The sequence below is a fragment of the Carassius gibelio genome, chromosome A3 (genome assembly GCF_023724105.1).
Source record: "Carassius gibelio isolate Cgi1373 ecotype wild population from Czech Republic chromosome A3, carGib1.2-hapl.c, whole genome shotgun sequence".
NCBI lineage: Eukaryota > Metazoa > Chordata > Actinopteri > Cypriniformes > Cyprinidae > Carassius > Carassius gibelio.
Genome location: NC_068373.1, coordinates 904,863 through 929,523, shown reverse-complemented (window position 1 = coordinate 929,523; position 24,661 = coordinate 904,863). Strand labels below are relative to the sequence as shown.

At 39.8% G+C, this 24,661-nt stretch overlaps 29 pseudogenes; all 29 read left to right on the top strand.

Moving 5' to 3' along the window:
* The first annotated feature begins 376 nt into the window (after positions 1-376).
* LOC127962936 (uncharacterized) lies at positions 377-495 on the top strand (annotated as a pseudogene).
* Positions 496-983: 488 nt separating this feature from the next.
* On the top strand, positions 984-1,102 carry LOC127965697 (uncharacterized; annotated as a pseudogene).
* A 372-nt stretch (positions 1,103-1,474) lies between these two features.
* LOC127963493 (uncharacterized) lies at positions 1,475-1,593 on the top strand (annotated as a pseudogene).
* A 1,889-nt stretch (positions 1,594-3,482) lies between these two features.
* Positions 3,483-3,601, top strand: LOC127961975 (uncharacterized; annotated as a pseudogene).
* Positions 3,602-4,087: 486 nt separating this feature from the next.
* LOC127965686 (uncharacterized) lies at positions 4,088-4,206 on the top strand (annotated as a pseudogene).
* Positions 4,207-5,299: 1,093 nt separating this feature from the next.
* On the top strand, positions 5,300-5,418 carry LOC127961968 (uncharacterized; annotated as a pseudogene).
* Positions 5,419-5,904: 486 nt separating this feature from the next.
* Positions 5,905-6,023, top strand: LOC127965675 (uncharacterized; annotated as a pseudogene).
* A 489-nt stretch (positions 6,024-6,512) lies between these two features.
* Positions 6,513-6,631, top strand: LOC127965664 (uncharacterized; annotated as a pseudogene).
* Positions 6,632-7,003: 372 nt separating this feature from the next.
* Positions 7,004-7,122, top strand: LOC127963490 (uncharacterized; annotated as a pseudogene).
* Positions 7,123-8,699: 1,577 nt separating this feature from the next.
* On the top strand, positions 8,700-8,818 carry LOC127963169 (uncharacterized; annotated as a pseudogene).
* A 486-nt stretch (positions 8,819-9,304) lies between these two features.
* Positions 9,305-9,423, top strand: LOC127965642 (uncharacterized; annotated as a pseudogene).
* Positions 9,424-9,911: 488 nt separating this feature from the next.
* On the top strand, positions 9,912-10,030 carry LOC127961965 (uncharacterized; annotated as a pseudogene).
* Positions 10,031-10,516: 486 nt separating this feature from the next.
* LOC127965631 (uncharacterized) lies at positions 10,517-10,635 on the top strand (annotated as a pseudogene).
* A 364-nt stretch (positions 10,636-10,999) lies between these two features.
* LOC127963488 (uncharacterized) lies at positions 11,000-11,118 on the top strand (annotated as a pseudogene).
* A 1,889-nt stretch (positions 11,119-13,007) lies between these two features.
* On the top strand, positions 13,008-13,126 carry LOC127961959 (uncharacterized; annotated as a pseudogene).
* A 486-nt stretch (positions 13,127-13,612) lies between these two features.
* Positions 13,613-13,731, top strand: LOC127965620 (uncharacterized; annotated as a pseudogene).
* A 1,093-nt stretch (positions 13,732-14,824) lies between these two features.
* LOC127961954 (uncharacterized) lies at positions 14,825-14,943 on the top strand (annotated as a pseudogene).
* A 486-nt stretch (positions 14,944-15,429) lies between these two features.
* Positions 15,430-15,548, top strand: LOC127965611 (uncharacterized; annotated as a pseudogene).
* Positions 15,549-16,037: 489 nt separating this feature from the next.
* LOC127965605 (uncharacterized) lies at positions 16,038-16,156 on the top strand (annotated as a pseudogene).
* Positions 16,157-16,529: 373 nt separating this feature from the next.
* Positions 16,530-16,648, top strand: LOC127963482 (uncharacterized; annotated as a pseudogene).
* Positions 16,649-18,224: 1,576 nt separating this feature from the next.
* Positions 18,225-18,343, top strand: LOC127963163 (uncharacterized; annotated as a pseudogene).
* A 486-nt stretch (positions 18,344-18,829) lies between these two features.
* On the top strand, positions 18,830-18,948 carry LOC127965602 (uncharacterized; annotated as a pseudogene).
* A 488-nt stretch (positions 18,949-19,436) lies between these two features.
* Positions 19,437-19,555, top strand: LOC127961941 (uncharacterized; annotated as a pseudogene).
* Positions 19,556-20,042: 487 nt separating this feature from the next.
* Positions 20,043-20,161, top strand: LOC127965598 (uncharacterized; annotated as a pseudogene).
* Positions 20,162-20,525: 364 nt separating this feature from the next.
* On the top strand, positions 20,526-20,644 carry LOC127963474 (uncharacterized; annotated as a pseudogene).
* Positions 20,645-22,533: 1,889 nt separating this feature from the next.
* On the top strand, positions 22,534-22,652 carry LOC127962562 (uncharacterized; annotated as a pseudogene).
* Positions 22,653-23,138: 486 nt separating this feature from the next.
* Positions 23,139-23,257, top strand: LOC127965592 (uncharacterized; annotated as a pseudogene).
* Positions 23,258-23,745: 488 nt separating this feature from the next.
* LOC127965589 (uncharacterized) lies at positions 23,746-23,864 on the top strand (annotated as a pseudogene).
* A 486-nt stretch (positions 23,865-24,350) lies between these two features.
* LOC127965585 (uncharacterized) lies at positions 24,351-24,469 on the top strand (annotated as a pseudogene).
* The last annotated feature ends 192 nt before the right edge of the window (positions 24,470-24,661 follow it).

Here is a 24,661-nt window from a genome sequence, read left to right as displayed (position 1 = left end):
TAAGATTTTTGGAAATTTTTCACAAATTATATAATAATCTTGAAAAAAAAAAAAAAAAGTCAATGCCCGATCTCTGAATAATAGCAGGTTTTGCCTGGTTAGTACTTGGATGGAAGACGGCCGGGAAATACCAGTTGCTGTAATATTTTTGGCAATTTTTACTAATTACATAATAATCTTGCAAAAAAAAAAAAAAAAAAAGAGTAAATGCCCAATCTTTGAATCTTAGGAGGTATGGACCTGTTTAGTACTTGGATGGGAGACCGCCTGGGAATACCAGGTGCTTTAAGCTTTAGGGTTTTCTTTCCTACTTATATAATGTACCGGCGATTAGATTGGCTGATCTTTAAATAGCTCTCTCTTTGCAGCAGTCTTCGCTTATGGCCATACCACCCTGGCTATGCCAGATCATGTCTGAGCTCGGAAGCTAAGCAGGTTTGGGCCTGGTTAGTAATTGGATGGGAGACCCCCTGGTAATACCAGTTTCTTTAAGATTTTTGTAAATTTTTCACAAATTATATAATAATCTTGAAAAAAAAAAGAGTCAATGCCCATTCTTTGAATCTTAGCAGTCATGGACCTGTGTAGTGTTTGGATGGGAGACCCCCTGGTAATACCAGGTGCTCTAATATTATTGGAAATTTATTACTAATTATATAATAATCTTAAAAAAAAAGAGCCAATGCCCGATCTCTTAATCTTAGCAGGTATTGGCCTGTTTAGTGCTTGGATGGGAGACCGCCTGGGAATACCAGGTGCTGTAAGATTTTGGGTTTTCATTCCTACTTATATAATGTATGGGCGATTTGATTGGCTGATCTTTAAATAGTCCTCTCTTTGCAGTATCCTTCGCTTGCGACCGTAACAACCTGGCTATGCCTGATCTCGTCTGCTCTCGGAAGCTAAGCAGGTTTGGTCCTGTATAATGTACCGGCGATTAGATTGGCTGATCTTTAAATAGCTCTCTCTTTGCAGCAGTCTTCGCTTATGGCCATACCACCCTGGCTATGCCAGATCATGTCTGAGCTCGGAAGCTAAGCAGGTTTGGGCCTGGTTAGTAATTGGATGGGAGACCCCCTGGTAATACCAGTTGCTTTAAGATTTTTGTAAATTTTTCACAAATTATATAATAATCTTGAAAAAAAAAAGAGTCAATGCCCATTCTTTGAATCTTAGCAGTCATGGACCTGTTTAGTGTCTGGATGGGAGACCGCCTCGGAATACCAGGTGCTCTAATATTATTGGAAATTTATTACTAATTATATAATAATCTTAAAAAAAAAAAAAAAAAAAAAAAAAGAGTCAATGCCCGATCTCTTAATCTTAGCAGGTATTGGCCTGGTTAGTGCTTGGATGGGAGACCGCCTGGGAATACCAGGTGCTTTAAGCTTCAGGGTTTTCTTTCCTACTTATATAATGTACCGGCGATTAGATTGACTGATCTTTAAATAGCTCTCTCTTTGCAGCAGTCTTCGCTTATGGCCATACCACCCTGGCTATGCCAGATCATGTCTGAGCTCGGAAACTAAGCAGGTTTCGGCCTGGTTAGTAATTGGATGGGAGACCCCCTGGTAATACCAGTTGCTTTAAGATTTTTGGAAATTTTTCACAAATTATATAATAATCTTGCAAGAAAAAAAGAAAGGAGTCAATGCCCCATATCTGAATCTTAGCAGGTATGGGCCTGGTTAGTAATTGGATGGGAGACACCCTGGTAATACCAGTTGCTTTAAGATTTTTGGAAATTTTTCACAAATTATATAATAATCTTGAAAAAAAAAAATAAAGTCAATGCCCGATCTCTGAATAATAGCAGGTTTTGCCTGGTTAGTACTTGGATGATAGACGGCCGGGAAATACCAGTTGCTGTAATATTTTTGGCAATTTTTACTAATTACATAATAATCTTGCAAAAAAAAAAAAAAAAAAAAAGAGTAAATGCCCAATCTTTGAATCTTAGGAGGTATGGACCTGTTTAGTGCTTGGATGGGAGACCGCCTCGGAAAACCAGGTGCTCTAATATTATTGGAAATTTATTACTAATTATATAATAATCTTAAAAAAAAAAGAGTCAATGCCCGATCTCTTAATCTTAGCAGGTATTGGCCTGGTTAGTGCTTGGATGGGAGACCGCCTGGGAATACCAGGTGCTTTAAGCTTTAGGGTTTTCTTTCCTACTTATATAATGTACCGGCGATTAGATTGGCTGATCTTTAAATAGCTCTCTCTTTGCAGCAGTCTTCGCTTATGGCCATACCACCCTGGCTATGCCAGATCATGTCTCAGCTCGGAAGCTAAGCAGGTTTGGGCCTGGTTAGTAATTGGATGGGAGACCCCCTGGTAATACCAGTTGCTTTAAGATTTTTGTAAATTTTTCACAAATTATATAATAATCTTGAAAAAAAAAAGAGTCAATGCCCATTCTTTGAATCTTAGCAGTCATGGACCTGTGTAGTGTTTGGATGGGAGACCCCCTGGTAATACCAGGTGCTCTAATATTATTGGAAATTTATTACTAATTATATAATAATCTTAAAAAAAAAAGAGCCAATGCCCGATCTCTTAATCTTAGCAGGTATTGGCCTGGTTAGTGCTTGAATGGGAGACCGCCTCGGAATACCAGGTGCTGTAAGCTTTTGGATTTTCATTCCTACTTATATAATGTATGGGCGATTTGATTGGCTGATCTTTAAATAGTCCTCTCTTTGCAGTATCCTTCGCTTGCGACTGTAACAACCTGGCTATGCCTGATCTCGTCTGCTCTCGGAAGCTAAGCAGGTTTGGTCCTGTATAATGTACCGGCGATTAGATTGGCTGATCTTTAAATAGCTCTCTCTCTGCAGCAGTCTTCGCTTATGGCCATTCCACCCTGGCTATGCCAGATCATGTCTGAGCTCGGAAGCTAAGCAGGTTTCGGCCTGGTTCGTAATTGGATGGGAGACCCCCTGGTAATACCAGTTGCTTTAAGATTTTTGGAAATTTTTCACAAATTATATAATAATCTTGCAAGAAAAAAAGAAAGGAGTCAATGCCCCATATCTGAATCTTAGCAGGTATGGGCCTGGTTAGTAATTGGATGGGAGACACTGTGGTAATACCAGTTGCTTTAAGATTTTTGGAAATTTTTCACAAATTATATAATAATCTTGAAAAAAAAAAAAAAAAGTCAATGCCCGATCTCTGAATAATAGCAGGTTTTGCCTGGTTAGTACTTGGATGGAAGACGGCCGGGAAATACCAGTTGCTGTAATATTTTTGGCAATTTTTACTAATTACATAATAATCTTGCAAAAAAAAAAAAAAAAAAGAGTAAATGCCCAATCTTTGAATCTTAGGAGGTATGGACCTGTTTAGTACTTGGATGGGAGACCGCCTGGGAATACCAGGTGCTTTAAGCTTTAGGGTTTTCTTTCCTACTTATATAATGTACCGGCGATTAGATTGGCTGATCTTTAAATAGCTCTCTCTTTGCAGCAGTCTTCGCTTATGGCCATACCACCCTGGCTATGCCAGATCATGTCTGAGCTCGAAAGCTAAGCAGGTTTGGGCCTGGTTAGTAATTGGATGGGAGACCCCCTGGTAATACCAGTTGCTTTAAGATTTTTGTAAATTTTTCACAAATTATATAATAATCTTGAAAAAAAAAAGAGTCAATGCCCATTCTTTGAATCTTAGCAGTCATGGACCTGTGTAGTGTTTGGATGGGAGACCCCCTGGTAATACCAGGTGCTCTAATATTATTGGAAATTTATTACTAATTATATAATAATCTTAAAAAAAGAGCCAATGCCCGATCTCTTAATCTTAGCAGGTATTGGCCTGGTTAGTGCTTGGATGGGAGACCGCCTCGGAATACCAGGTGCTGTAAGCTTTTGGGTTTTCATTCCTACTTATATAATGTATGGGCGATTTGATTGGCTGATCTTTAAATAGTCCTCTCTTTGCAGTATCCTTCGCTTGCGACCGTAACAACCTGGCTATGCCTGATCTCGTCTGCTCTCGGAAGCTAAGCAGGTTTGGTCCTGTATAATGTACCGGCGATTAGATTGGCTGATCTTTAAATAGCTCTCTCTTTGCAGCAGTCTTTGCTTATGGCCATACCACCCTGGCTATGCCAGATCATGTCTGAGCTCGGAAGCTAAGCAGGTTTGGGCCTGGTTAGTAATTGGATGGGAGACCCCCTGGTAATACCAGTTGCTTTAAGATTTTTGTAAATTTTTCACAAATTATATAATAATCTTGAAAAAAAAAAAGAGTCAATGCCCATTCTTTGAATCTTAGCAGTCATGGACCTGTGTAGTGTTTGGATGGGAGACCCCCTGGTAATACCAGGTGCTCTAATATTATTGGAAATTTATTACTTATTATATAATAATCTTAAAAAAAAGAGCCAATGCCCGATCTCTTAATCTTAGCAGGTATTGGCCTGGTTAGTGCTTGGATGGGAGACCGCCTGGGAATACCAGGTGCTGTAAGCTTTTGGGTTTTCATTCCTACTTATATAATGTATGGGCGATTTGATTGGCTGATCTTTAAATAGTCCTCTCTTTGCAGTATCCTTCGCTTGCGACCGTAACAACCTGGCTATGCCTGATCTCGTCTGCTCTCGGAAGCTAAGCAGGTTTGGTCCTGTATAATGTACCGGCGATTAGATTGGCTGATCTTTAAATAGCTCTCTCTTTGCAACAGTCTTCGCTTATGGCCATACCACCCTGGCTATGCCAGATCATGTCTGAGCTCGAAAGCTAAGCAGGTTTGGGCCTGGTTAGTAATTGGATGGGAGACCCCCTGGTATTACCAGTTGCTTTAAGATTTTTGTAAATTTTTCACAAATTATATAATAATCTTGAAAAAAAAAAGAGTCAATGCCCATTCTTTGAATCTTAGCAGTCATGGACCTGTGTAGTGTTTGGATGGGAGACCCCCTGGTAATACCAGGTGCTCTAATATTATTGGAAATTTATTACTAATTATATAATAATCTTAAAAAAAGAGCCAATGCCCGATCTCTTAATCTTAGCAGGTATTGGCCTGGTTAGTGCTTGGATGGGAGACCGCCTCGGAATACCAGGTGCTGTAAGCTTTTGGGTTTTCATTCCTACTTATATAATGTATGGGCGATTTGATTGGCTGATCTTTAAATAGTCCTCTCTTTGCAGTATCCTTCGCTTGCGACCGTAACAACCTGGCTATGCCTGATCTCGTCTGCTCTCGGAAGCTAAGCAGGTTTGGTCCTGTATAATGTACCGGCGATTAGATTGGCTGATCTTTAAATAGCTCTCTCTTTGCAGCAGTCTTCGCTTATGGCCATACCACCCTGGCTATGCCAGATCATGTCTGAGCTCGAAAGCTAAGCAGGTTTGGGCCTGGTTAGTAATTGGATGGGAGACCCCCTGGTAATACCAGTTGCTTTAAGATTTTTGTAAATTTTTCACAAATTATATAATAATCTTGAAAAAAAAAAGAGTCAATGCCCATTCTTTGAATCTTAGCAGTCATGGACCTGTGTAGTGTTAGGATGGGAGACCCCCTGGTAATACCAGGTGCTCTAATATTATTGGAAATTTATTACTAATTATATAATAATCTTAAAAAAAGAGCCAATGCCCGATCTCTTAATCTTAGCAGGTATTGGCCTGGTTAGTGCTTGGATGGGAGACCGCCTCGGAATACCAGGTGCTGTAAGCTTTTGGGTTTTCATTCCTACTTATATAATGTATGGGCGATTTGATTGGCTGATCTTTAAATAGTCCTCTCTTTGCAGTATCCTTCGCTTGCGACCGTAACAACCTGGCTATGCCTGATCTCGTCTGCTCTCGGAAGCTAAGCAGGTTTGGTCCTGTATAATGTACCGGCGATTAGATTGGCTGATCTTTAAATAGCTCTCTCTTTGCAGCAGTCTTCGCTTATGGCCATACCACCCTGGCTATGCCAGATCATGTCTGAGCTCGGAAGCTAAGCAGGTTTGGGCCTGGTTAGTAATTGGATGGGAGACCCCCTGGTAATACCAGTTGCTTTAAGATTTTTGTAAATTTTTCACAAATTATATAATAATTTTGAAAAAAAAAAAGAGTCAATGCCCATTCTTTGAATCTTAGCAGTCATGGACCTGTGTAGTGTTTGGATGGGAGACCCCCTGGTAATACCAGGTGCTCTAATATTATTGGAAATTTATTACTAATTATATAATAATCTTAAAAAAAAAGAGCCAATGCCCGATCTCTTAATCTTAGCAGGTATTGGCCTGGTTAGTGCTTGGATGGGAGACCGCCTGGGAATACCAGGTGCTGTAAGCTTTTGGGTTTTCATTCCTACTTATATAATGTATGGGCGATTTGATTGGCTGATCTTTAAATAGTCCTCTCTTTGCAGTATCCTTCGCTTGCGACCGTAACAACCTGGCTATGCCTGATCTCGTCTGCTCTCGGAAGCTAAGCAGGTTTGGTCCTGTATAATGTACCGGCGATTAGATTGGCTGATCTTTAAATAGCTCTCTCTTTGCAGCAGTCTTCGCTTATGGCCATACCACCCTGGCTATGCCAGATCATGTCTGAGCTCGGAAGCTAAGCAGGTTTGGGCCTGGTTAGTAATTGGATGGGAGACCCCCTGGTAATACCAGTTGCTTTAAGATTTTTGTAAATTTTTCACAAATTATATAATAATCTTGAAAAAAAAAAAGAGTCAATGCCCATTCTTTGAATCTTAGCAGTCATGGACCTGTTTAGTGTCTGGATGGGAGACCGCCTCGGAATACCAGGTGCTCTAATATTATTGGAAATTTATTACTAATTATATAATAATCTTAAAAAAAAAAAAAAAAAAAAAAAAGAGTCAATGCCCGATCTCTTAATCTTAGCAGGTATTGGCCTGGTTAGTGCTTGGATGGGAGACCGCCTGGGAATACCAGGTGCTTTAAGCTTTAGGGTTTTCTTTCCTACTTATATAATGTACCGGCGATTAGATTGACTGATCTTTAAATAGCTCTCTCTTTGCAGCAGTCTTCGCTTATGGCCATACCACCCTGGCTATGCCAGATCATGTCTGAGCTCGGAAACTAAGCAGGTTTCGGCCTGGTTAGTAATTGGATGGGAGACCCCCTGGTAATACCAGTTGCTTTAAGATTTTTGGAAATTTTTCACAAATTATATAATAATCTTGCAAGAAAAAAAGAAAGGAGTCAATGCCCCATATCTGAATCTTAGCAGGTATGGGCCTGGTTAGTAATTGGATGGGAGACCCCCTGGTAATACCAGTTGCTTTAAGATTTTTGGAAATTTTTCACAAATTATATAATAATCTTGCAAGAAAAAAAGAAAGGAGTCAATGCCCCATATCTGAATCTTAGCAGGTATGGGCCTGGTTAGTAATTGGATGGGAGACACTGTAGTAATACCAGTTGCTTTAAGATTTTTGGAAATTTTTCACAAATTATATAATAATCTTAAAAAAAAAAAAAAAAAGTCAATGCCCGATCTCTGAATAATAGCAGGTTTTGCCTGGTTAGTACTTGGATGGAAGACGGCCGGGAAATACCAGTTGCTGTAATATTTTTGGCAATTTTTACTAATTACATAATAATCTTGCAAAAAAAAAAAAAAAAAAAGAGTCAATGCCCAATCTTTGAATCTTAGCAGCTATGGACCTGTTTAGTGTTTGGATGGGAGACCGCCTCGGAAAACCAGGTGCTCTAATATTATTGGAAATTTATTACTAATTATATAATAATCTTTAAAAAAAAAAAAAAAAAAAAAAAAAAAAAAGAGTCAATGCCCGATCTCTTAATCTTAGCAGGTATTGGCCTGGTTAGTGCTTGGATGGGAGACCGCCTGGGAATACCAGGTGCTTTAAGCTTTAGGGTTTTCTTTCCTACTTATATAATGTACCGGCGATTAGATTGACTGATCTTTAAATAGCTCTCTCTTTGCAGCAGTCTTCGCTTATGGCCATACCACCCTCGCTATGCCAGATCATGTCTGAGCTCGGAAGCTAAGCAGGTTTGGTCCTGTATAATGTACCGGCGATTAGATTGGCTGATCTTTAAATAGCTCTCTCTCTGCAGCAGTCTTCGCTTATGGCCATTCCACCCTGGCTATGCCAGATCATGTCTGAGCTCGGAAGCTAAGCAGGTTTCGGCCTGGTTAGTAATTGGATGGGAGACCCCCTGGTAATACCAGTTGCTTTAAGATTTTTGGAAATTTTTCACAAATTATATAATAATCTTGCAAGAAAAAAAGAAAGGAGTCAATGCCCCATATCTGAATCTTAGCAGGTATGGGCCTGGTTAGTAATTGGATGGGAGACACTGCGGTAATACCAGTTGCTTTAAGATTTTTGGAAATTTTTCACAAATTATATAATAATCTTGAAAAAAAAAAAAAAAAGTCAATGCCCGATCTCTGAATAATAGCAGGTTTTGCCTGGTTAGTACTTGGATGGAAGACGGCCGGGAAATACCAGTTGCTGTAATATTTTTGGCAATTTTTACTAATTACATAATAATCTTGCAAAAAAAAAAAAAAAAAAAGAGTAAATGCCCAATCTTTGAATCTTAGGAGGTATGGGCCTGTTTAGTACTTGGATGGGAGACCGCCTGGGAATACCAGGTGCTTTAAGCTTTAGGGTTTTCTTTCCTACTTATATAATGTACCGGCGATTAGATTGGCTGATCTTTAAATAGCTCTCTCTTTGCAACAGTCTTCGCTTATGGCCATACCACCCTGGCTATGCCAGATCATGTCTGAGCTCGAAAGCTAAGCAGGTTTGGGACTGGTTAGTAATTGGATGGGAGACCCCCTGGTATTACCAGTTGCTTTAAGATTTTTGTAAATTTTTCACAAATTATATAATAATCTTGAAAAAAAAAAGAGTCAATGCCCATTCTTTGAATCTTAGCAGTCATGGACCTGTGTAGTGTTTGGATGGGAGACCCCCTGGTAATACCAGGTGCTCTAATATTATTGGAAATTTATTACTAATTATATAATAATCTTAAAAAAAGAGCCAATGCCCGATCTCTTAATCTTAGCAGGTATTGGCCTGGTTAGTGCTTGGATGGGAGACCGCCTCGGAATACCAGGTGCTGTAAGCTTTTGGGTTTTCATTCCTACTTATATAATGTATGGGCGATTTGATTGGCTGATCTTTAAATAGTCCTCTCTTTGCAGTATCCTTCGCTTGCGACCGTAACAACCTGGCTATGCCTGATCTCGTCTGCTCTCGGAAGCTAAGCAGGTTTGGTCCTGTATAATGTACCGGCGATTAGATTGGCTGATCTTTAAATAGCTCTCTCTTTGCAGCAGTCTTTGCTTATGGCCATACCACCCTGGCTATGCCAGATCATGTCTGAGCTCGGAAGCTAAGCAGGTTTGGGCCTGGTTAGTAATTGGATGGGAGACCCCCTGGTAATACCAGTTGCTTTAAGATTTTTGTAAATTTTTCACAAATTATATAATAATCTTGAAAAAAAAAAAGAGTCAATGCCCATTCTTTGAATCTTAGCAGTCATGGACCTGTGTAGTGTTTGGATGGGAGACCCCCTGGTAATACCAGGTGCTCTAATATTATTGGAAATTTATTACTTATTATATAATAATCTTAAAAAAAAGAGCCAATGCCTGATCTCTTAATCTTAGCAGGTATTGGCCTGGTTAGTGCTTGGATGGGAGACCGCCTGGGAATACCAGGTGCTGTAAGCTTTTGGGTTTTCATTCCTACTTATATAATGTATGGGCGATTTGATTGGCTGATCTTTAAATAGTCCTCTCTTTGCAGTATCCTTCGCTTGCGACCGTAACAACCTGGCTATGCCTGATCTCGTCTGCTCTCGGAAGCTAAGCAGGTTTGGTCCTGTATAATGTACCGGCGATTAGATTGGCTGATCTTTAAATAGCTCTCTCTTTGCAGCAGTCTTCGCTTATGGCCATACCACCCTGGCTATGCCAGATCATGTCTGAGCTCGAAAGCTAAGCAGGTTTGGGCCTGGTTAGTAATTGGATGGGAGACCCCCTGGTAATACCAGTTGCTTTAAGATTTTTGTAAATTTTTCACAAATTATATAATAATCTTGAAAAAAAAAAGAGTCAATGCCCATTCTTTGAATCTTAGCAGTCATGGACCTGTGTAGTGTTTGGATGGGAGACCCCCTGGTAATACCAGGTGCTCTAATATTATTGGAAATTTATTACTAATTATATAATAATCTTAAAAAAAGAGCCAATGCCCGATCTCTTAATCTTAGCAGGTATTGGCCTGGTTAGTGCTTGGATGGGAGACCGCCTCGGAATACCAGGTGCTGTAAGCTTTTGGGTTTTCATTCCTACTTATATAATGTATGGGCGATTTGATTGGCTGATCTTTAAATAGTCCTCTCTTTGCAGTATCCTTCGCTTGCGACCGTAACAACCTGGCTATGCCTGATCTCGTCTGCTCTCGGAAGCTAAGCAGGTTTGGTCCTGTATAATGTACCGGCGATTAGATTGGCTGATCTTTAAATAGCTCTCTCTTTGCAGCAGTCTTCGCTTATGGCCATACCACCCTGGCTATGCCAGATCATGTCTGAGCTCGGAAGCTAAGCAGGTTTGGGCCTGGTTAGTAATTGGATGGGAGACCCCCTGGTAATACCAGTTGCTTTAAGATTTTTGTAAATTTTTCACAAATTATATAATAATCTTGAAAAAAAAAAAGAGTCAATGCCCATTCTTTGAATCTTAGCAGTCATGGACCTGTTTAGTGTCTGGATGGGAGACCACCTCGGAATACCAGGTGCTCTAATATTATTGGAAATTTATTACTAATTATATAATAATCTTAAAAAAAAAAAAAAAAGAGTCAATGCCCGATCTCTTAATCTTAGCAGGTATTGGCCTGGTTAGTGCTTGGATGGGAGACCGCCTGGGAATACCAGGTGCTTTAAGCTTTAGGGTTTTCTTTCCTACTTATATAATGTACCGGCGATTAGATTGACTGATCTTTAAATAGCTCTCTCTTTGCAGCAGTCTTCGCTTATGGCCATACCACCCTGGCTATGCCAGATCATGTCTGAGCTCGGAAACTAAGCAGGTTTCGGCCTGGTTAGTAATTGGATGGGAGACCCCCTGGTAATACCAGTTGCTTTAAGATTTTTGGAAATTTTTCACAAATTATATAATAATCTTGCAAGAAAAAAAGAAAGGAGTCAATGCCCCATATCTGAATCTTAGCAGGTATGGGCCTGGTTAGTAATTGGATGGGAGACACCCTGGTAATACCAGTTGCTTTAAGATTTTTGGAAATTTTTCACAAATTATATAATAATCTTGAAAAAAAAAAATAAAGTCAATGCCCGATCTCTGAATAATAGCAGGTTTTGCCTGGTTAGTACTTGGATGATAGACGGCCGGGAAATACCAGTTGCTGTAATATTTTTGGCAATTTTTACTAATTACATAATAATCTTGCAAAAAAAAAAAAAAAAAAAAAAGAGTAAATGCCCAATCTTTGAATCTTAGGAGGTATGGACCTGTTTAGTGCTTGGATGGGAGACCGCCTCGGAAAACCAGGTGCTCTAATATTATTGGAAATTTATTACTAATTATATAATAATCTTAAAAAAAAAAGAGTCAATGCCCGATCTCTTAATCTTAGCAGGTATTGGCCTGGTTAGTGCTTGGATGGGAGACCGCCTGGGAATACCAGGTGCTTTAAGCTTTAGGGTTTTCTTTCCTACTTATATAATGTACCGGCGATTAGATTGGCTGATCTTTAAATAGCTCTCTCTTTGCAGCAGTCTTCGCTTATGGCCATACCACCCTGGCTATGCCAGATCATGTCTCAGCTCGGAAGCTAAGCAGGTTTGGGCCTGGTTAGTAATTGGATGGGAGACCCCCTGGTAATACCAGTTGCTTTAAGATTTTTGTAAATTTTTCACAAATTATATAATAATCTTGAAAAAAAAAAGAGTCAATGCCCATTCTTTGAATCTTAGCAGTCATGGACCTGTGTAGTGTTTGGATGGGAGACCCCCTGGTAATACCAGGTGCTCTAATATTATTGGAAATTTATTACTAATTATATAATAATCTTAAAAAAAAAGAGCCAATGCCCGATCTCTTAATCTTAGCAGGTATTGGCCTGGTTAGTGCTTGAATGGGAGACCGCCTCGGAATACCAGGTGCTGTAAGCTTTTGGATTTTCATTCCTACTTATATAATGTATGGGCGATTTGATTGGCTGATCTTTAAATAGTCCTCTCTTTGCAGTATCCTTCGCTTGCGACTGTAACAACCTGGCTATGCCTGATCTCGTCTGCTCTCGGAAGCTAAGCAGGTTTGGTCCTGTATAATGTACCGGCGATTAGATTGGCTGATCTTTAAATAGCTCTCTCTCTGCAGCAGTCTTCGCTTATGGCCATTCCACCCTGGCTATGCCAGATCATGTCTGAGCTCGGAAGCTAAGCAGGTTTCGGCCTGGTTCGTAATTGGATGGGAGACCCCCTGGTAATACCAGTTGCTTTAAGATTTTTGGAAATTTTTCACAAATTATATAATAATCTTGCAAGAAAAAAAGAAAGGAGTCAATGCCCCATATCTGAATCTTAGCAGGTATGGGCCTGGTTAGTAATTGGATGGGAGACACTGTGGTAATACCAGTTGCTTTAAGATTTTTGGAAATTTTTCACAAATTATATAATAATCTTGAAAAAAAAAAAAAAAAGTCAATGCCCGATCTCTGAATAATAGCAGGTTTTGCCTGGTTAGTACTTGGATGGAAGACGGCCGGGAAATACCAGTTGCTGTAATATTTTTGGCAATTTTTACTAATTACATAATAATCTTGCAAAAAAAAAAAAAAAAAAGAGTAAATGCCCAATCTTTGAATCTTAGGAGGTATGGACCTGTTTAGTACTTGGATGGGAGACCGCCTGGGAATACCAGGTGCTTTAAGCTTTAGGGTTTTCTTTCCTACTTATATAATGTACCGGCGATTAGATTGGCTGATCTTTAAATAGCTCTCTCTTTGCAGCAGTCTTCGCTTATGGCCATACCACCCTGGCTATGCCAGATCATGTCTGAGCTCGAAAGCTAAGCAGGTTTGGGCCTGGTTAGTAATTGGATGGGAGACCCCCTGGTAATACCAGTTGCTTTAAGATTTTTGTAAATTTTTCACAAATTATATAATAATCTTGAAAAAAAAAAGAGTCAATGCCCATTCTTTGAATCTTAGCAGTCATGGACCTGTGTAGTGTTTGGATGGGAGACCCCCTGGTAATACCAGGTGCTCTAATATTATTGGAAATTTATTACTAATTATATAATAATCTTAAAAAAAGAGCCAATGCCCGATCTCTTAATCTTAGCAGGTATTGGCCTGGTTAGTGCTTGGATGGGAGACCGCCTCGGAATACCAGGTGCTGTAAGCTTTTGGGTTTTCATTCCTACTTATATAATGTATGGGCGATTTGATTGGCTGATCTTTAAATAGTCCTCTCTTTGCAGTATCCTTCGCTTGCGACCGTAACAACCTGGCTATGCCTGATCTCGTCTGCTCTCGGAAGCTAAGCAGGTTTGGTCCTGTATAATGTACCGGCGATTAGATTGGCTGATCTTTAAATAGCTCTCTCTTTGCAGCAGTCTTTGCTTATGGCCATACCACCCTGGCTATGCCAGATCATGTCTGAGCTCGGAAGCTAAGCAGGTTTGGGCCTGGTTAGTAATTGGATGGGAGACCCCCTGGTAATACCAGTTGCTTTAAGATTTTTGTAAATTTTTCACAAATTATATAATAATCTTGAAAAAAAAAAAGAGTCAATGCCCATTCTTTGAATCTTAGCAGTCATGGACCTGTGTAGTGTTTGGATGGGAGACCCCCTGGTAATACCAGGTGCTCTAATATTATTGGAAATTTATTACTTATTATATAATAATCTTAAAAAAAAGAGCCAATGCCCGATCTCTTAATCTTAGCAGGTATTGGCCTGGTTAGTGCTTGGATGGGAGACCGCCTGGGAATACCAGGTGCTGTAAGCTTTTGGGTTTTCATTCCTACTTATATAATGTATGGGCGATTTGATTGGCTGATCTTTAAATAGTCCTCTCTTTGCAGTATCCTTCGCTTGCGACTGTAACAACCTGGCTATGCCTGATCTCGTCTGCTCTCGGAAGCTAAGCAGGTTTGGTCCTGTATAATGTACCGGCGATTAGATTGGCTGATCTTTAAATAGCTCTCTCTTTGCAACAGTCTTCGCTTATGGCCATACCACCCTGGCTATGCCAGATCATGTCTGAGCTCGAAAGCTAAGCAGGTTTGGGCCTGGTTAGTAATTGGATGGGAGACCCCCTGGTATTACCAGTTGCTTTAAGATTTTTGTAAATTTTTCACAAATTATATAATAATCTTGAAAAAAAAAAGAGTCAATGCCCATTCTTTGAATCTTAGCAGTCATGGACCTGTGTAGTGTTTGGATGGGAGACCCCCTGGTAATACCAGGTGCTCTAATATTATTGGAAATTTATTACTAATTATATAATAATCTTAAAAAAAGAGCCAATGCCCGATCTCTTAATCTTAGCAGGTATTGGCCTGGTTAGTGCTTGGATGGGAGACCGCCTCGGAATACCAGGTGCTGTAAGCTTTTGGGTTTTCATTCCTACTTATATAATGTATGGGCGATTTGATTGGCTGATCTTTAAATAGTCCTCTCTTTGCAGTATCCTTCGCTTGCGACCGTAACAACCTGGCTATGCCTGATCTCGTCTGCTCTCGGAAGCTAAGCAGGTTTGGTCCTGTATAATGTACCGGCGATTAGATTGGCTGATCTTTAAATAGCTCTCTCTTTGCAGCAGTCTTCGCTTATGGCCATACCACCCTGGCTATGCCAGATCATGTCTGAGCTCGAAAGCTAAGCAGGTTTGGGCCTGGTTAGTAATTGGATGGGAGACCCCCTGGTAATACCAGTTGCTTTAAGATTTTTGTAAATTTTTCACAAATTATATAATAATCTTGAAAAAAAAAAGAGTCAATGCCCATTCTTTGAATCTTAGCAGTCATGGACCTGTGTAGTGTTAGGATGGGAGACCCCCTGGTAATACCAGGTGCTCTAATATTATTGGAAATTTATTACTAATTATATAATAATCTTAAAAAAAGAGCCAATGCCCGATCTCTTAATCTTAGCAGGTATTGGCCTGGTTAGTGCTTGGATGGGAGACCGCCTCGGAATACCAGGTGCTGTAAGCTTTTGGGTTTTCATTCCTACTTATATAATGTATGGGCGATTTGATTGGCTGATCTTTAAATAGTCCTCTCTTTGCAGTATCCTTCGCTTGCGACCGTAACAACCTGGCTATGCCTGATCTCGTCTGCTCTCGGAAGCTAAGCAGGTTTGGTCCTGTATAATGTACCGGCGATTAGATTGGCTGATCTTTAAATAGCTCTCTCTTTGCAGCAGTCTTCGCTTATGGCCATACCACCCTGGCTATGCCAGATCATGTCTGAGCTCGGAAGCTAAGCAGGTTTGGGCCTGGTTAGTAATTGGATGGGAGACCCCCTGGTAATACCAGTTGCTTTAAGATTTTTGTAAATTTTTCACAAATTATATAATAATTTTGAAAAAAAAAAAGAGTCAATGCCCATTCTTTGAATCTTAGCAGTCATGGACCTGTGTAGTGTTTGGATGGGAGACCCCCTGGTAATACCAGGTGCTCTAATATTATTGGAAATTTATTACTAATTATATAATAATCTTAAAAAAAAAGAGCCAATGCCCGATCTCTTAATCTTAGCAGGTATTGGCCTGGTTAGTGCTTGGATGGGAGACCGCCTGGGAATACCAGGTGCTGTAAGCTTTTGGGTTTTCATTCCTACTTATATAATGTATGGGCGATTTGATTGGCTGATCTTTAAATAGTCCTCTCTTTGCAGTATCCTTCGCTTGCGACCGTAACAACCTGGCTATGCCTGATCTCGTCTGCTCTCGGAAGCTAAGCAGGTTTGGTCCTGTATAATGTACCGGCGATTAGATTGGCTGATCTTTAAATAGCTCTCTCTTTGCAGCAGTCTTCGCTTATGGCCATACCACCCTGGCTATGCCAGATCATGTCTGAGCTCGGAAGCTAAGCAGGTTTGGGCCTGGTTAGTAATTGGATGGGAGACCCCCTGGTAATACCAGTTGCTTTAAGATTTTTGTAAATTTTTCACAAATTATATAATAATCTTGAAAAAAAAAAAGAGTCAATGCCCATTCTTTGAATCTTAGCAGTCATGGACCTGTTTAGTGTCTGGATGGGAGACCGCCTCGGAATACCAGGTGCTCTAATATTATTGGAAATTTATTACTAATTATATAATAATCTTAAAAAAAAAAAAAAAAAAAAAAAAAGAGTCAATGCCCGATCTCTTAATCTTAGCAGGTATTGGCCTGGTTAGTGCTTGGATGGGAGACCGCCTGGGAATACCAGGTGCTTTAAGCTTTAGGGTTTTCTTTCCTACTTATATAATGTACCGGCGATTAGATTGACTGATCTTTAAATAGCTCTCTCTTTGCAGCAGTCTTCGCTTATGGCCATACCACCCTGGCTATGCCAGATCATGTCTGAGCTCGGAAACTAAGCAGGTTTCGGCCTGGTTAGTAATTGGATGGGAGACCCCCTGGTAATACCAGTTGCTTTAAGATTTTTGGAAATTTTTCACAAATTATATAATAATCTTGCAAGAAAAAAAGAAAGGAGTCAATGCCCCATATCTGAATCTTAGCAGGTATGGGCCTGGTTAGTAATTGGATGGGAGACCCCCTGGTAATACCAGTTGCTTTAAGATTTTTGGAAATTTTTCACAAATTATATAATAATCTTGCAAGAAAAAAAGAAAGGAGTCAATGCCCCATATCTGAATCTTAGCAGGTATGGGCCTGGTTAGTAATTGGATGGGAGACACTGTAGTAATACCAGTTGCTTTAAGATTTTTGGAAATTTTTCACAAATTATATAATAATCTTAAAAAAAAAAAAAAAAAGTCAATGCCCGATCTCTGAATAATAGCAGGTTTTGCCTGGTTAGTACTTGGATGGAAGACGGCCGGGAAATACCAGTTGCTGTAATATTTTTGGCAATTTTTACTAATTACATAATAATCTTGCAAAAAAAAAAAAAAAAAAAGAGTCAATGCCCAATCTTTGAATCTTAGCAGCTATGGACCTGTTTAGTGTTTGGATGGGAGACCGCCTCGGAAAACCAGGTGCTCTAATATTATTGGAAATTTATTACTAATTATATAATAATCTTTAAAAAAAAAAAAAAAAAAAAAAAAAAAAAAGAGTCAATGCCCGATCTCTTAATCTTAGCAGGTATTGGCCTGGTTAGTGCTTGGATGGGAGACCGCCTGGGAATACCAGGTGCTTTAAGCTTTAGGGTTTTCTTTCCTACTTATATAATGTACCGGCGATTAGATTGACTGATCTTTAAATAGCTCTCTCTTTGCAGCAGTCTTCGCTTATGGCCATACCACCCTCGCTATGCCAGATCATGTCTGAGCTCGGAAGCTAAGCAGGTTTGGTCCTGTATAATGTACCGGCGATTAGATTGGCTGATCTTTAAATAGCTCTCTCTCTGCAGCAGTCTTCGCTTATGGCCATTCCACCCTGGCTATGCCAGATCATGTCTGAGCTCGGAAGCTAAGCAGGTTTCGGCCTGGTTAGTAATTGGATGGGAGACCCCCTGGTAATACCAGTTGCTTTAAGATTTTTGGAAATTTTCACAAATTATATAATAATCTTGCAAGAAAAAAAGAAAGGAGTCAATGCCCCATATCTGAATCTTAGCAGGTATGGGCCTGGTTAGTAATTGGATGGGAGACACTGCGGTAATACCAGTTGCTTTAAGATTTTTGGAAATTTTTCACAAATTATATAATAATCTTGAAAAAAAAAAAAAAAAGTCAATGCCCGATCTCTGAATAATAGCAGGTTTTGCCTGGTTAGTACTTGGATGGAAGACGGCCGGGAAATACCAGTTGCTGTAATATTTTTGGCAATTTTTACTAATTACATAATAATCTTGCAAAAAAAAAAAAAAAAAAAGAGTAAATGCCCAATCTTTGAATCTTAGGAGGTATGGGCCTGTTTAGTACTTGGATGGGAGACCGCCTGGGAATACCAGGTGCTTTAAGCTTTAGGGTTTTCTTTCCTACTTATATAATGTACCGGCGATTAGATTGGCTGATCTTTAAATAGCTCTCTCTTTGCAACAGTCTTCGCTTATGGCCATACCACCCTGGCTATGCCAGATCATGTCTGAGCTCGAAAGCTAAGCAGGTTTGGGACTGGTTAGTAATTGGATGGGAGACCCCCTGGTATTACCAGTTGCTTTAAGATTTTTGTAAATTTTTCACAAATTATATAATAATCTTGAAAAAAAAAAGAGTCAATGCCCATTCTTTGAATCTTAGCAGTCATGGACCTGTGTAGTGTTTGGATGGGAGACCCCCTGGTAATACCAGGTGCTCTAATATTATTGGAAATTTATTACTAATTATATAATAATCTTAAAAAAAGAGCCAATGCCCGATCTCTTAATCTTAGCAGGTATTGGCATGTTTAGTGCTTGGATGGGAGACCGCCTCGGAATACCAGGTGCTGTAAGCTTTTGGGTTTTCATTCCTACTTATATAATGTATGGGCGATTTGATTGGCTGATCTTTAAATAGTCCTCTCTTTGCAGTATCCTTCGCTTGCGACCGTAACAACCTGGCTATGCCTGATCTCGTCTGCTCTCGGAAGCTAAGCAGGTTTGGTCCTGTATAATGTACCGGCGATTAGATTGGCTGATCTTTAAATAGCTCTCTCTTTGCAGCAGTCTTTGCTTATGGCCATACCACCCTGGCTATGCCAGATCATGTCTGAGCTCGGAAGCTAAGCAGGTTTGGGCCTGGTTAGTAATTGGATGGGAGACCCCCTGGTAATACCAGTTGCTTTAAGATTTTTGTAAATTTTTCACAAATTATATAATAATCTTGAAAAAAAAAAAGAGTCAATGCCCATTCTTTGAATCTTAGCAGTCATGGACCTGTGTAGTGTTTGGATGGGAGACCCCCTGGTAATACCAGGTGCTCTAATATTATTGGAAATTTATTACTTATTATATAATAATCTTAAAAAAAAGAGCCAATGCCTGATCTCTTAATCTTAGCAGGTATTGGCCTGGTTAGTGCTTGGATGGGAGACCGCCTGGGAATACCAGGTGCTGTAAGCTTTTGGGTTTTCATTCCTACTTATATAATGTATGGGCGATTTGATTGGCTGATCTTTAAATAGTCCTCTCTTTGCAGTATCCTTCGCTTGCGACCGTAACAAGCTGGCTATGCCTGATCTCGTCTGCTCTCGGAAGCTAAGCAGGTTTGGTCCTGTATAATGTACCGGCGATTAGATTGGCTGATCTTTAAATAGCTCTCTCTTTGCAGCAGTCTTCGCTTATGGCCATACCACCCTGGCTATGCCAGATCATGTCTGAGCTCGAAAGCTAAGCAGGTTTGGGCCTGGTTAGTAATTGGATGGGAGACCCCCTGGTAATACCAGTTGCTTTAAGATTTTTGTAAATTTTTCACAAATTATATAATAATCTTGAAAAAAAAAAAGAGTCAATGCCCATTCTTTGAATCTTAGCAGTCATGGACCTGTGTAGTGTTTGGATGGGAGACCCCCTGGTAATACCAGGTGCTCTAATATTATTGGAAATTTATTACTAATTATATAATAATCTTAAAAAAAGAGCCAATGCCCGATCTCTTAATCTTAGCAGGTATTGGCCTGGTTAGTGCTTGGATGGGAGACCGCCTCGGAATACCAGGTGCTGTAAGCTTTTGGGTTTTCATTCCTACTTATATAATGTATGGGCGATTTGATTGGCTGATCTTTAAATAGTCCTCTCTTTGCAGTATCCTTCGCTTGCGACCGTAACAACCTGGCTATGCCTGATCTCGTCTGCTCTCGGAAGCTAAGCAGGTTTGGTCCTGTATAATGTACCGGCGATTAGATTGGCTGATCTTTAAATAGCTCTCTCTTTGCAACAGTCTTCGCTTATGGCCATACCACCCTGGCTATGCCAGATCATGTCTGAGCTCGGAAGCTAAGCAGGTTTGGGCCTGGTTAGTAATTGGATGGGAGACCCCCTGGTAATACCAGTTGCTTTAAGATTTTTGTAAATTTTTCACAAATTATATAATAATCTTGAAAAAAAAAAAGAGTCAATGCCCATTCTTTGAATCTTAGCAGTCATGGACCTGTTTAGTGTCTGGATGGGAGACCACCTCGGAATACCAGGTGCTCTAATATTATTGGAAATTTATTACTAATTATATAATAATCTTAAAAAAAAAAAAAAAAGAGTCAATGCCCGATCTCTTAATCTTAGCAGGTATTGGCCTGGTTAGTGCTTGGATGGGAGACCGCCTGGGAATACCAGGTGCTTTAAGCTTTAGGGTTTTCTTTCCTACTTATATAATGTACCGGCGATTAGATTGACTGATCTTTAAATAGCTCTCTCTTTGCAGCAGTCTTCGCTTATGGCCATACCACCCTGGCTATGCCAGATCATGTCTGAGCTCGGAAACTAAGCAGGTTTCGGCCTGGTTAGTAATTGGATGGGAGACCCCCTGGTAATACCAGTTGCTTTAAGATTTTTGGAAATTTTTCACAAATTATATAATAATCTTGCAAGAAAAAAAGAAAGGAGTCAATGCCCCATATCTGAATCTTAGCAGGTATGGGCCTGGTTAGTAATTGGATGGGAGACACCCTGGTAATACCAGTTGCTTTAAGATTTTTGGAAATTTTTCACAAATTATATAATAATCTTGAAAAAAAAAAATAAAGTCAATGCCCGATCTCTGAATAATAGCAGGTTTTGCCTGGTTAGTACTTGGATGATAGACGGCCGGGAAATACCAGTTGCTGTAATATTTTTGGCAATTTTTACTAATTACATAATAATCTTGCAAAAAAAAAAAAAAAAAAAAGAGTAAATGCCCAATCTTTGAATCTTAGGAGGTATGGACCTGTTTAGTGCTTGGATGGGAGACCGCCTCGGAAAACCAGGTGCTCTAATATTATTGGAAATTTATTACTAATTATATAATAATCTTAAAAAAAAAAGAGTCAATGCCCGATCTCTTAATCTTAGCAGGTATTGGCCTGGTTAGTGCTTGGATGGGAGACCGCCTGGGAATACCAGGTGCTTTAAGCTTTAGGGTTTTCTTTCCTACTTATATAATGTACCGGCGATTAGATTGGCTGATCTTTAAATAGCTCTCTCTTTGCAGCAGTCTTCGCTTATGGCCATACCACCCTGGCTATGCCAGATCATGTCTCAGCTCGGAAGCTAAGCAGGTTTGGGCCTGGTTAGTAATTGGATGGGAGACCCCCTGGTAATACCAGTTGCTTTAAGATTTTTGTAAATTTTTCACAAATTATATAATAATCTTGAAAAAAAAAAGAGTAAATGCCCATTCTTTGAATCTTAGCAGTCATGGACCTGTGTAATGTTTGGATGGGAGACCCCCTGGTAATACCAGGTGCTCTAATATTATTGGAAATTTATTACTAATTATATAATAATCTTAAAAAAAAAAGAGCCAATGCCCGATCTCTTAATCTTAGCAGGTATTGGCCTGGTTAGTTCTTGGATGGGAGACCGCCTCGGAATACCAGGTGCTGTAAGCTTTTGGATTTTCATTCCTACTTATATAATGTATGGGCGATTTGATTGGCTGATCTTTAAATAGTCCTCTCTTTGCAGTATCCTTCGCTTGCGACCGTAACAACCTGGCTATGCCTGATCTCGTCTGCTCTCGGAAGCTAAGCAGGTTTGGTCCTGTATAATGTACCGGCGATTAGATTGGCTGATCTTTAAATAGCTCTCTCTCTGCAGCAGTCTTCGCTTATGGCCATTCCACCCTGGCTATGCCAGATCATGTCTGAGCTCGGAAGCTAAGCAGGTTTCGGCCTGGTTCGTAATTGGATGGGAGACCCCCTGGTAATACCAGTTGCTTTAAGATTTTTGGAAATTTTTCACAAATTATATAATAATCTTGCAAGAAAAAAAGAAAGGAGTCAATGCCCCATATCTGAATCTTAGCAGGTATGGGCCTGGTTAGTAATTGGATGGGAGACACTGTGGTAATACCAGTTGCTTTAAGATTTTTGGAAATTTTTCACAAATTATATAATAATCTTGAAAAAAAAAAAAAAAAGTCAATGCCCGATCTCTGAATAATAGCAGGTTTTGCCTGGTTAGTACTTGGATGGAAGACGGCCGGGAAATACCAGGTGCTGTAATATTTTTGGCAATTTTTACTAATTACATAATAATCTTGCAAAAAAAAAAAAAAAAAAAGAGTAAATGCCCAATCTTTGAATCTTAGGAGGTATGGACCTGTTTAGTACTTGGATGGGAGACCGCCTGGGAATACCAGGTGCTTTAAGCTTTAGGGTTTTCTTTCCTACTTATATAATGTACCGGCGATTAGATTGGCTGATCTTTAAATAGCTCTCTCTTTGCAGCAGTCTTCGCTTATGGCCATACCACCCTGGCTATGCCAGATCATGTCTGAGCTCGAAAGTGAAGCAGGTTTGGGCCTGGTTAGTAATTGGATGGGAGACCCCCTGGTAATACCAGTTGCTTTAAGATTTTTGTAAATTTTTCACAAATTATATAATAATCTTGAAAAAAAAAAGAGTCAATGCCCATTCTTTGAATCTTAGCAGTCATGGACCTGTGTAGTGTTTGGATGGGAGACCCCCTGGTAATACCAGGTGCTCTAATATTATTGGAAATTTATTACTAATTATATAATAATCTTAAAAAAAGAGCCAATGCCCGATCTCTTAATCTTAGCAGGTATTGGCCTGGTTAGTGCTTGGATGGGAGACCGCCTCGGAATACCAGGTGCTGTAAGCTTTTGGGTTTTCATTCCTACTTATATAATGTATGGGCGATTTGATTGGCTGATCTTTAAATAGTCCTCTCTTTGCAGTATCCTTCGCTTGCGACCGTAACAACCTGGCTATGCCTGATCTCGTCTGCTCTCGGAAGCTAAGCAGGTTTGGTCCTGTATAATGTACCGGCGATTAGATTGGCTGATCTTTAAATAGCTCTCTCTTTGCAGCAGTCTTTGCTTATGGCCATACCACCCTGGCTATGCCAGATCATGTCTGAGCTCGGAAGCTAAGCAGGTTTGGGCCTGGTTAGTAATTGGATGGGAGACCCCCTGGTAATACCAGTTGCTTTAAGATTTTTGTAAATTTTTCACAAATTATATAATAATCTTGAAAAAAAAAAAGAGTCAATGCCCATTCTTTGAATCTTAGCAGTCATGGACCTGTGTAGTGTTTGGATGGGAGACCCCCTGGTAATACCAGGTGCTCTAATATTATTGGAAATTTATTACTTATTATATAATAATCTTAAAAAAAAGAGCCAATGCCCGATCTCTTAATCTTAGCAGGTATTGGCCTGGTTAGTGCTTGGATGGGAGACCGCCTGGGAATACCAGGTGCTGTAAGCTTTTGGGTTTTCATTCCTACTTATATAATGTATGGGCGATTTGATTGGCTGATCTTTAAATAGTCCTCTCTTTGCAGTATCCTTCGCTTGCGACCGTAACAACCTGGCTATGCCTGATCTCGTCTGCTCTCGGAAGCTAAGCAGGTTTGGTCCTGTATAATGTACCGGCGATTAGATTGGCTGATCTTTAAATAGCTCTCTCTTTGCAGCAGTCTTCGCTTATGGCCATACCACCCTGGCTATGCCAGATCATGTCTGAGCTCGGAAGCTAAGCAGGTTTGGGCCTGGTTAGTAATTGGATGGGAGACCCCCTGGTAATACCAGTTGCTTTAAGATTTTTGTAAATTTTTCACAAATTATATAATAATCTTGAAAAAAAAAAGAGTCAATGCCCATTCTTTGAATCTTAGCAGTCATGGACCTGTGTAGTGTTTGGATGGGAGACCCCCTGGTAATACCAGGTGCTCTAATATTATTGGAAATTTATTACTAATTATATAATAATCTTAAAAAAAGAGCCAATGCCCGATCTCTTAATCTTAGCAGGTATTGGCCTGGTTAGTGCTTGGATGGGAGACCGCCTCGGAATACCAGGTGCTGTAAGCTTTTGGGTTTTCATTCCTACTTATATAATGTATGGGCGATTTGATTGGCTGATCTTTAAATAGTCCTCTCTTTGCAGTATCCTTCGCTTGCGACCGTAACAACCTGGCTATGCCTGATCTCGTCTGCTCTCGGAAGCTAAGCAGGTTTGGTCCTGTATAATGTACCGGCGATTAGATTGGCTGATCTTTAAATAGCTCTCTCTTTGCAGCAGTCTTCGCTTATGGCCATACCACCCTGGCTATGCCAGATCATGTCTGAGCTCGGAAGCTAAGCAGGTTTGGGCCTGGTTAGTAATTGGATGGGAGACCCCCTGGTAATACCAGTTGCTTTAAGATTTTTGTAAATTTTTCACAAATTATATAATAATTTTGAAAAAAAAAAAGAGTCAATGCCCATTCTTTGAATCTTAGCAGTCATGGACCTGTGTAGTGTTTGGATGGGAGACCCCCTGGTAATACCAGGTGCTCTAATATTATTGGAAATTTATTACTAATTATATAATAATCTTAAAAAAAAAGAGCCAATGC